The sequence below is a fragment of the Monodelphis domestica genome, chromosome 1 (genome assembly GCF_027887165.1).
Source record: "Monodelphis domestica isolate mMonDom1 chromosome 1, mMonDom1.pri, whole genome shotgun sequence".
Classification (NCBI taxonomy): domain Eukaryota; kingdom Metazoa; phylum Chordata; class Mammalia; order Didelphimorphia; family Didelphidae; genus Monodelphis; species Monodelphis domestica.
Window position 1 is genome coordinate 472,646,384 of NC_077227.1, and position 12,521 is coordinate 472,658,904.

The 12,521-nt window shown below is 37.1% G+C and overlaps 1 non-coding gene across 1 annotated transcript; it reads left to right on the plus strand.

The window, feature by feature from the left end:
- The first annotated feature begins 2,846 nt into the window (after positions 1-2,846).
- Positions 2,847-2,950, plus strand: LOC130456593 (U6 spliceosomal RNA). The gene has a single exon (XR_008915664.1). It is a non-coding gene; the product is annotated as a U6 spliceosomal RNA (small nuclear RNA).
- Positions 2,951-12,521: the final 9,571 nt, after the last annotated feature.

Here is a 12,521-nt window from a genome sequence, read left to right on the forward strand (position 1 = left end):
TATAATCCTTTCAAATTAAAATATCTATTCTTAGTTCAAAAACCATTCCACGTACTTTGGTACAGGACAGGTATATTTCACAATCATATTATTGGATTTGGAATAAAATTGATTACTTTTGGAACAACTTGCAAAACTGTATGTAGCTTCTCACTCATGTTTCTTGATTTAATGATTCTTTGCAAAGCATGTGATGTATCTATAATTGCACAAGGGGACATGTTTTAAACTACTGATTATAGATGTGCCTTTTGTCCTGACTGAATTTTGTTAGTCCAGAATCCAATACAGCTCTCAAAAGTAATAGTTTCCATTTTTTTAATCCTTAAAATTATATCTAAAATTTGTAAATATTTAAATACTTTGAATTTTTAAATTATCTATTTTTTAAAATTCTTCAAAAACTATGTAGCTTCTCACTCATGTTTCATGATTTAATGATTCTCTGCGAAACATGTGGTATATCTATAATTGCACGAGAGGCGATATTTTTGTCCTGACTGAATTCTGTTAGTCCAGAATCCAAAACAGTTCTCCAAAGTAATAGTTTTCATTTTTTCTAATTCTTAAAATTGTATTTAAATTTAAAAAAATATTTAAACACTTTGAATTTTTAAATTTTCTGTTTTTAAAAATTCTCTCGGCACAGTGTTACCATTAGCAGGTTTGCAAAGTAACAGATGTTCACCATAGCAGTTGTGACAACAGATCACATATATGTTATTAAATGAGCATCTTTAACTAGATCTGTTGTTTTATCCACTTGCAAAGCAAATAAGAGTATTTTAGCTTTTCAATTAATTAATTGCAAAAGTCTTCAAACATATGTAAAATTATTCTTTCTACTCTATTATTTGCAAGTGGACCATTCAAAGCAGCTTTGTATGTGATTTGAGAAACATTGTTTTGATTGTATCAGTAGTCTCAGGTAGCAGTTTCTTTTTTTTGAATGAGGCTTTTCCATAAGTAACCTTGTATGATGTAGCATTTTTTAAAGTGTCGTCTATATGGTTTTTGAGAAAGTAGGTTTTTGCTTATTAAAAGTATCTCTTTTTTCTGGAAAAATTTACCCATCTTGCCAATGTCTTCTACATACATTCTACATATAAGTCTTCAAGATACTATTTTAATTTCATAGGTTTCATGCTAATGGCAACAAACATATTTGAACAAAGAAAACACAGTGATGTTTCCCCTTCATAAGTAACAGTACTTGTGAAATCCAATGATAAATAAAGTGGATTATATTTTCCGGATTTAGGCTCTTTACTCTGTATTTCTCTGGATCTGCTGAAAAAATCCTTTTTTTTTTTTTGGTCATTATTTTTACAATTTCAGTGGCTTCAGTGGATTTTGTTTTCAAACACATTATGATACTTACCTACATTGAAGGAATGTTATTTGCCTTTTTTTTTTAAATCAAAGACAATAAGCTTGTCAATTAAACTTGAATTTAAATTTTCAAAATGAATCATTATCTCTAATTGCTCTTGAATCATTTCCACTTTTTAAAACTTTTGGGGTTTTGGAAAACAGCTTGTTATTAAGTAGCAAACAAAATTGAAAGACATTAAGGAATATAAAAACCATTGACACTTTTAACTTTCATACATATTCTTTAACTTAGTTACTGTTGTTTCGTCATTTTCAGTTGTGGCTGAGTCTTTGTGACCCCTTTGGGGGTATTCTCAGCAGAATTTGCCGTTTTCTTCTCTAGCTCATTTTACAGATGAGAAAACTGAGGCAGAGTTAAATGACTTGCCCAGAATCACACAGCTAGTATAAGGTCAAATTTGAATTCAAATCTTCTTGACTGCAGGCCCATGGCTCTACCCATTGCGCCACCTAGCTGCTCTGTTTAACTTTACACACTTCATATTTAAGCGGTGTGACAACACAACTTATCTGTGACATGAGCCTATATCAAGTGATGTCAAATCACTCCTGAATTGGGATTCAATAGACACCAAATCAAATCTTTATGAATCCTGTATACAATAATTACTCTTCTACATTCACTGTCAGCTAGAGTGAATTCACATTTGATCTCACTTTATTAGTTTTGAGCTGAAATTTTTCATCCAAAAAAGTAGATTTGTTTATGAAGGAGTTATACTTGAGGAAAAATATTACTTCTCTCTCTCCCTCCCTCCCTCCCTTTCTCTCCCTCTCCCTCTCCCTCTCTCTCTCCCTCCTTCCCTCCCTCCCTCCCTCTCTCTCTCTCTCTCTCTCTCTCTCTCTCTCTCTCTCTCTCTCTCTCTCTCTCTCTCTCTCTCTCTCTCTCTTTCTCTCTCTCTCTCTCTCTCTCTCTATATATATATATATGTATAAAATATGTGTAAAATCTATCACAGATATGTATCTATCTATCTATCTCACATACACACAGACAAAGAGTCTCATGCTTCATCACTATGGGGCACCCTCTAGAGTGTGGAATACTCTGCCTTTAGAGTACAAAATTTTGGGGAAGTGTGGGGAGAAGGGGAGGGAATTTATGTTTTATATTTGACTATGAGAGCAAAAAGATCAGAGTTAACAGACTCTCAAAAGATGTTCTGACCTAAGCACAAACAAGGTGAGCCCAGTGTCCAGTGCGATAGACATGTAGGGGAATATCAGGAAAGGAAAAAACAAATTCTTCAGAAGCTATCTCTAGAGCAGCCTACAAATGAGTGATTGTCACAGCCAAGAACCCTACTGCAGAAATCTTCCTTAGCACTCCCAAATTAGCAAAAGCAGGTGCTTTCTTGATGGAACATGTGTTATCCCAGTAGTAAAAAAATGAACGGAGTGAGTTGTCACCCCTTATCCACACGTAGAGATTTTTTTAAAGATCCTTCACAGTGCTCACTGAGGCAGCACATATACTAAAACTGGAACAATACAGAGATTAGCATGGTCCCTGCGCAAGGATGACATGCAAATTTGTGAAGCTTTCTGTATTTTTCACAGTCTGCAATGGGAATAAGTTAGAAGCCTTTTGAATAACATCAGGGAGTGAAGCAAGGATGCCCATTATCACCTCCATTATTTAATATTGTGCTAGAAATACTATTTTTAGTAATTAGAGAAGAAAAAAGAAATAGAAGGAATTAAAGTAGGCAATGAGGAAACTAAACTATCACTCTTTGTGGATGATATAATGATAAACTTAGAGAATCCTAGAAAATCAAGTGAAAAGCTAGTCGAAATAATCAACAACTTTAGCAAAGTTGCAGGATACAAAATAAACCCACATAAGTCATCAGCATTTCTATACATTTCCAACAAAACTCAGCAGCAAGAGTTAAAAAGAGAAATTCCATTTTAAATCTCTCTAGACAATATAAACTATTTGGGAATCTATCTGCCAAGACAAACACAGGAATCATATGAACATAATTGCAAAACACTTTTCACACAAATAGAAGTAGGTCTAACCAATTGGAAAAACAAAGATCCTCCACATTCATGATCACTTTTTATCCTCCTACCACTAAAAGGTAATCATGAATGTGGAGGATCTTCTGGTAGGAACACTGACTTTCATGTCACAAATGAAGAAACTGAAGCTCAAAAAATTTTAATGGGCTTAAGTCATGTAAACTAGCAACTAGCTTTGATTAAGCTAGTTGATTTGATTAAGCTCCTAGAGCCATGCTGGTGAACCTATGGCACTTGTGCTGGAGAGGGATGCTCCCTTCCCCCTCTCCACTGCACCCAAGTTGCCCCTCTGTCCAACAACCCAATGGGAGCACTTCTTCCTTCCCCTGTCTGGGGCAAGGGAGTGACTCACAAGCTGCCATCATTATCCTAGAGTATGCCAGGCTGTATACTAAGATATATATATATATATATATATGTTATCAAAACAGAGTTCATACACTTAAGGGGTTTACTGTCCAAGGAAGGAGACACAATGTGAATAATTACACAATATATAGACAGCATAAATTAGGTCAGATCATCACAACAAGTCAATGCAAAAGCAAAGGGTAGAATTTGACATTGAACTTTGGGATGATAAATGAGGGATCACACAGATAGAATAGACAGGATTTGGTTCTTTAAGGGGTATAGGTGGTTACAAAGAGGAAAGAGTCAGTTCTGTGGCTCAGGTACTTCCTCTTCCACAAAACCTTTTCTTTTAGCTAAAAGTGTTTGGTTTTTTTCTGATCCTCTCTTTTGTTCCATCATTTATATTTACTTGCATGTGTGTTATGTCCTTCAGATAAGATGACAAATTCCCTGAGTCCATCAGGCAACTAGCATTTACAGGATCACTGGATCATTGCCTTGTTATGGATTAGTGGCTTGCCTCACTCAATTTAGCTATGCTGTGTAGGGTTACTCAAGATGGGATGGGTCTTAGTGAAGAGCTCTTACAAAAGGTGATCCACTAGAAATGTAAATGGAGAACTACTCCAGTATCTTTGCCAAGAAAACCCCATGAATAATAGTGGAGGATGGAAGGACCTGGTATACTATAGCCCACGAGTTCAGGAAGAGTCAGACAAGATTGAACAACTGATGTGCCAGACACTGTACTAAGCCCTGGAGATATAAAAAGGGGAGAAAACATGCAAAAAACTATATACAAACAAGATTTACACAAGATAAATTAGGAGTAGTCTCAAAGGAAAAGCCTTAAAATTAAGAAAAAAAAACTGGGGAGGGGGCAGTTGAGTGGCTCAGTGTATTGAGAGCCAGGCCTAGAGATAGGAAGTCCTGGGTTCAAATTTGGCCTCAGACACTTCCTAGCTGTGTGATCCTGGGCAAATCACTTGACCCCCATTGCCTAGTCCTTACCACTCTTCTGCCTTAGAACCAATACAAAGTATTGATTCTAAGACAGAAGGAAAGGGTTAAAAAAAAAAAGAAAGAAAGAAAAAACTGGGGAAAGCATTTTACAGAAAGTAGTGTATTTTTTAGGACAGAGATTGTATCATTTTTCATCTTTTTTTTTAATAAAAAGAACTTTGTAAATGATTGCTGAAATGAATCAGACAATTGGAGATGGGTGTGGTCTAGGTAAAAAATGTCAAGATTTGGCAACTGATTGGATATCTGAAGCCAGGGATGGTGAGGAGTCCAGTATAATGTTATGAATTTGGAAGATCAAAAGAATGGTAATGCCTTTGAAAGAAGCAGGGAAATTCTGAATAGAGGTGGTTTTTAAGTGGAAAATCCTTTCTATCTCCAGGCCTAGGTTTTCCCATCTTTAAGAAGAGGTGGTTGGACAAAATGATCTCTAAGAAAAATAAAGGGAAAAAAAGGAAACAAACAAAATTATCATTAAATTCCCTTCTAGCTCTAACATTTTGTCTACTTGTTGCTTCTTCATCTCCCCTCCCTTCCCCTTCTTCTCTCTTCCAACCTTCTCCTTTATTCTCTCTCCAGATTTTATTCACCCTCTTGTATCCTCAGCAAAGCTATTGGCTCTGGCCTAGGGCCAACTATTTCCCTCAAGACAGAGCTGAGAGAGAGAGAGAGAGAGAGAGAGAGAGAGAGAGAGAGAGAGAGAGAGAGAGAGAGAGAGAGAGAGAGTATAACCTAACTGGAGGGTTATGTCCCAGAAAAGAGTTTGGCAGGGAGAAGTATACATTTCTTTTTTTAAAAAGTAATAATAATTTTAATCTGTCTTCTTGACTTTTTAAACAAGAGAACCAAAATAAGGCAAAAATAAACTCAGAGTCCCCAAAGGGTTCATAAGGAAAAGTAGAATACATATCTTAGCCCAGACTTCAAGTTGAAAAAACTAGCCCTGCCATTAAATATAGCCCCTTAAGGGGCAGCTAGGTGGCTCAGTGGATAGAGAGCCAGGCCTGGAGACAGGAGGTTCTGGGTTCAAATCTGATCTGAGACACTTCCTAGCTATGTGACCCTGGGAAAGACAACCACCTCTACTTTTGACTGACTTAATCTCTATATTTAACCAGTTGACGGATCTTGTCAAGCCTACTCTTCCTCTCTTGCATCCATCCCCTTCTCTCCACTCACACCATAGCAGCATCTTAATTCGTCTCCTACAGCCATTCTCTCCTCTTTCCACATAGCTGCCAGATACCTAAAGCACAGATCTAATCTTATTATTCCCTTGCTCAAGAAGCAACTTTAGAAACCAAATCTAAAACCAATTGGAAATTAAACAATATGATACTCCAAAACCGTTTAGTTAAAGAAGAAATCATAGAAACAATTAATAATTTCATCGAGGAAAATGACAATGGCGAGACATCCTTTCAAACCTTTTGGGATGCAGCCAAAGTGGTAATCAGAGGTAAATTCATATCCCTGAATGTTTATATTAACAAACTAGGGAGAGCAGAGATCAATCAATTGGAAATGCAAATGAAAAAACTCGAAAGCGATCAAATTAAAACCCCCCAGCAGAAAACCAAACTAGAAATCCTAAAAATTAAGGGAGAAATTAATAAAATCGAAAGTGATAGAACTATTGATTTAATAAATAAGACAAAAAGCTGGTACTTTGAAAAAACAAACAAAATAGACAAAGTACTGGTCAATCTAATTAAAAAAAGGAAGGAAGAAAAGCAAATTAACAGCATTAAAGATGAAAAGGGGGACAGCACTTCCGATGAAGAGGAAATTAAGGCAATCATTAGAAATTACTTTGCCCAATTATATGGCAATAAATACACCAATTTAGGAGATATGGATGAATATATACAAAAATACAAACTGCCTAGACTAACAGAAGAGGAAATAGAATTCTTAAATAATCCCATATCAAAAAATGAAATCCAACAAGCCATCAAAGAACTTCCTAAGAAAAAATCCCCAGGGCCTGATGGATTCACCAGTGAATTCTATCAAACATTCAGAGAACAGTTAATCCCAATACTATACAAACTATTTGACATAATAAGCAAAGAGGGAGTTCTACCAAACTCCTTTTACGACACAAACATGGTACTGATTCCAAAACCAGGCAAGTCAAAAACAGAGAAAGAAAACTATAGACCAATCTCCCTAATGAATATAGATGCAAAAATCTTAAATAGGATACTAGCAAAAAGACTCCAGCAAGTGATCAGAAGGATCATTCACCATGATCAAGTAGGATTTATACCAGGGATGCAGGGCTGGTTCAACATTAGGAAAACCATCCACATAATTGACCACATCAACAAGCAAACCAGCAAGAACCACATGATTATCTCAACAGACGCAGAAAAAGCATTTGATAAAATACAACACCCATTCCTATTAAAAACACTAGAAAGCATAGGAATAGAAGGGTCATTCCTAAAAATAATAAACAGTATATATCTAAAACCATCAGCTAATATCATCTGCAATGGGGATAAACTAGATGCATTCCCAATAAGATCATGAGTGAAACAAGGATGCCCATTATCACCTCTACTATTTGACATTGTACTAGAAACACTAGCAGTAGCAATTAGAGAAGAAAAAGAAATTGAAGGCATCAAAATAGGCAAGGAGGAGACCAAGTTATCACTCTTTGCAGATGACATGATGGTCTACTTAAAGAATCCTAGAGATTCAACCAAAAAGCTAATTGAAATAATCAACAACTTTAGCAAAGTTGCAGGATACAAAATAAACCCACATAAATCATCAGCTTTTCTATATATCTCCAACACAGCTCAGCAGCAAAAACTAGAAAGAGAAATCCCATTCAAAATCGCCTTAGACAAAATAAAATACCTAGGAATCTACCTCCTGAGACAAACACAGGAACTATATGAACACAACTACAAAACACTCTCCACACAACTAAAACTAGACTTGAGCAATTGGAAAAACATTAACTGCTCATGGATAGGACGAGCCAATATAATAAAAATGACCATCCTACCCAAACTTATTTATCTATTTAGTGCCATACCCATTGAACTACCAAAATACTTCTTCACTGATTTAGAAAAAACCATAACAAAGTTCATTTGGAAGAACAAAAGATCAAGAATATCCAGGGAAATAATGAAAAAAAAACACATATGATGGGGACCTTGCAGTCCCTGACCTTAAACTATATTACAAAGCAGCAGTCATCAAAACAATTTGGTACTGGCTAAGAAACAGAAAGGAAGATCAGTGGAATAGACTGGGGGAAAGCGACCTCAGCAAGACAGTATACGATAAACCCAAAGATCCCAGCTTTTGGGACAAAAATCCACTATTCGATAAAAACTGCTGGGAAAATTGGAAGACAGTGTGGGAGAGACTAGGAATAGATCAACACCTCACACCCTACACCAAGATAAATTCAAAATGGGTGAGTGACTTAAACATAAAGAAGGAAACCATAAGTAAATTGGGTAAACACAGAATAGTATACATGTCAGACCTTTGGGAGGGGAAAGACTTAAAAACCAAGCAAGACATAGAAAGAATCACAAAATGTAAAATAAATAATTTTGACTACATCAAACTAAAAAGCTTTTGTACAAACAAAACCAATGTAACTAAAATCAGAAGGGAAACAACAAATTGGGAAAAAATCTTCATAGAAACCTCTGACAAAGGTTTAATTACTCATATTTATAAAGAGCTAAATCAATTGTACAAAAAATCAAGCCATTCTCCAATTGATAAATGGGCAAGGGACATGGATAGGCAGTTCTCAGATAAAGAAATCAAAACTATTAACAAGCACATGAAGAAGTGTTCTAAATCTCTTATAATCAGAGAGATGCAAATAAAAACAACTCTGAGGTATCACCTCACACCTAGCAGATTGGCTAACATAACAGCAAAGGAAAGTAATGAATGCTGGAGGGGATGTGGCAAAGTAGGGACATTAATTCATTGCTGGTGGAGTTGTGAACTGATCCAACCATTCTGGAGGGCAATTTGGAACTATGCCCAAAGGGTGACAAAAGAATATCTACCCTTTGATCCAGCCATAGCACTGCTGGGTCTGTACCCCAAAGAGATAATGGACAAAAAGACTTGTACAAAAATATTCATAGCTGCGCTCTTTGTGGTGGCCAAAAACTGGAAAACGAGGGGATGCCCATCAATTGGGGAATGGCTGAGCAAATTGTGGTATATGTTGGTGATGGAATACTATTGTGCTAAAAGGAATAATAAAGTGGAGGAATTCCATGGTGACTGGAACAACCTCCAGGAAGTGATGCAGAGCAAGAGGAGCAGAACCAGGAGAACATTGTACACAGAGACTGATACACTGTGGTATAATCGAATGTAATGGACTTCCCCATTAGTGGCGGTGTAATGTCCCTGAACAATTTGCAGGGATCTAGGAGAAAAAAACACTATTCATAAGCAAAGGATAAACTATGGGAGTGGAAACACCGAGGAAAAGCAACTGCCTGAATACAGCGGTTGAGGGGACATGACAGAGGAGAGACTCTAAATGAACACTCTAATGCAAATATTATAAACATAGCAATGGGTTCAAATCAAGAAAACATGTAATGCCCAGTGGATTTACGCGTCGGCTATGGGGGGTGGGGGGAGGAAAAGAAAATGATCTATGTCTTTAATGAATAATGCTTGGAAATTATCAAATAAAATATAATTTAAAAAAAAGCAACTTTAGCTGTTGCTTCTTGTTAACTCTAGGATAAAATATAAACTCCTCCATCTGTCATTTAAAGCCCCTCATGATTTAGTATCTTCCTGTTTTTCCATTTTTACTATGCATTGTTATCTATACCATGATCATTCTAGACACACTATCTTGCTTATTCCTTCCTATATAAAACATGTCAACTCTTGTCACTATCTCTTTACAAAAGCTGATTCCTCTGCCTAGAATGTATTCTCTCTCCTGCCTCTTAAACCTCTAGTTCTCTTCAAAACTCAGCTCAAGTGCCACCTTCTATAAAAGATCTTTCCTTGAAATGACTTTGTATTTGAAAAATATTATATAATTACTTTTTTAAAACCCTAGGGAGGGAGGCAATAAGAATCATGTAGCCATGGGAAAAATTAAATAATTCAATTTAATTTGAAAAATCCTTACCTTCTACATTAGAATTGATAATAAGTTTTAGTTCCAAAGTAGAAAAGTGGTGAGGGGTAGGTACCTGGGGTTAAATGACTTGCCCAGGATCACACAACTAGTAAGTATCTGAGGCCACATTTGATATCCTTTTCTTTTTAGATTTTGAGTTCTAGATTTCCTCCCTCCCACCCATAATATTTATTATTTATTTATTTTTAACATTCTTTTCTTTATGGGACCACATTTGAACTCAGGACTTCTTGAAGGGCAAAAAATATTTCTTTTTTTTGTTTGTGTGTTTGTTTGATCTCAGTACCTAGCATAATCCCTGACACAAAGTAGATGTTTATATAAGTATTTGTTCAGAGATCAGCTTGGCTCACACTCTTGTGCATTCTATATTTATGGAAGAGAACCAATGACAACAAAGGATGATGTCTTGGCTATAATTGAAACAGAGTTGCACAAAGCCATTGGTCGCACTCTTCCATAGTCATCAGAGTCCAATGGCAAGACGAAAGTCAGGACAACTGGTGATGGCCCAGGAAGCAATGGATGACCTTGGCATCCTCCATGTCTGACCAAGCTCCAAGAGCTTCCCAGTTCTGGCTTCAGCTACCTTCCTGGCCATTGGAACAAGTTGTTCTCATTCACCCATTCTGCTGGGAGAAGTCTTCACATGCTTGGGGTAGACATTCCCCTAACTCACTGACAAGTTTGAGGTCTGTTGGTTACCCTCAACCTGGGTTAGCCCTTCTGCTGAGATAATTCTGCCAGAGGATGACCGTTAGCTGCTCAACCCACAGCTTCTTGGAGCCACAGGTGAGAGCTGGGCATAGAAGGTGGATGAGCAGCCAAAAAGAACTTGGCCAGGGCTCTGACCACTCCATAAACGCCCATTAGCTTCTTTATTCAGTCGTGTCCAACTCTTCATGACCCCATTCAGAGTTTTCTTGACAATGATCCTGGAGTGGTTTGCCATTTCCTTTTCCAGTTTATTTTACAGATGAGGAAACTGAGGTAAATAGGGTCAAATGACTCACTAATAAGTCACATAGCTAGGAAGTGTCTGAGGCTAGATTTGAACTTACAAAGATGAATCTCTCTGGTTTCCAGGCCTGATGTTCTATCTGCTGGGCCTTCTGGCTGCTCCCTGTTATCTCCTACATGAGGCCTTTCTTGATCTTCTCCAGCTGCTAGTGCCTTCCTTCCACTCTCCCATATTATCTTGGATTTATGAATCTACTTCTTACCCACTTTATAAATGAAATGTAGCATGGAATAGCAGTTTGAGAGTTAGCCTTGAAGCCCAGAAAAACCATGTTCAAGCCCTTCCCCTGACCTATAGGGATCGGATGATCCTGGGTAAGTCACAATTTCTCAGTGCCCTAGGCTCCTCTCTACAACTGTAATACTGACTTGCTTGGTAAAGGGAGTTTCCTCATACTGGAGTTCCCTACTCCAGGGAAATCACAGGTCCAGGCCCTCCACCTTCTACCTAATAAAAAAAATAATCTATGTCTAACAGTGAGGGAAAACTGAACAAACTGAAGTATGTCAATGTCAATGGAATTCAGTATTAATTCATTCATTGAGTTAATTAATTCAGCACCATTAAAATCATGACTCTAAGGAATATAAATTAATGGGAAAACAGGTGAAATAACATAATGTGAAGAAAGCAGAAGAATGGCATTTAAAAACATTTCATGCAAATTATAGGACATGAATGCAATGGAATATTACTGTGCCATAAGAAATTATGAATATGATAACTGTGGAGAGGCATGGAAAGATCTCCACAAACTGATACAGAGAAAAGTAAGCAGTAGGAGCAGCTACTAGGTACTAGCAGCAGCTAGGTGGTGCCATAGTGCCTAGAGGGCTAGCTTCCTGGAATCAGGGAGACTTATTTTCCTGAGTTCAGATATTATCTCAGACACTTACTAGCTGTGTGACCTTTGTTAAGACACTTAATTCAGTTGGGCTCAGTTTCTTTATCAGTAAAATGAGTTGGAAAAGAAAATGGCAAATCACTCCTGTGTGATTTGCCAAAAAAAAAGAACCCCAACCCAAATGGGGGGCATCTGGGTAGCTCAGTGGATTAAGAGCCAGGCCTAGAGATGGGAGGTCCTAGGTTCAAATCTGGCCTCAGACACTTCCCAGCTGTGTGACCCTGGGCAAGTCACTTAACCCCCATTGCCTAGCCCTTACCACTCTTCTGCCTTGGAACCAATACACAGTAATGATTCTAAGACAGAAGGTAAGGGTTTAAAAAGAAAAAGAAAAAAAGAAACCCCCAAATTAAGTCATGAGACTTCAGAAACAACTGAACAACAAAACAAGCAGAGCCAAGAAAAATATATATATATGACTACAGCAAAGTAAATAGAAATCACACACACACACAATCAAAAGTGGTTGTTACCAAATGACATAGTATAAGCATAGTTCCAAAGAAGAAATAGGAGAAGATAGTGCTACCCTTTTGCAGAGGTGGGAGGTCCTCAAGTATGAAACATTACACATCTTTTTCAGACTTTTTTGATATAGTAATCAATCGGGATGATTCTTT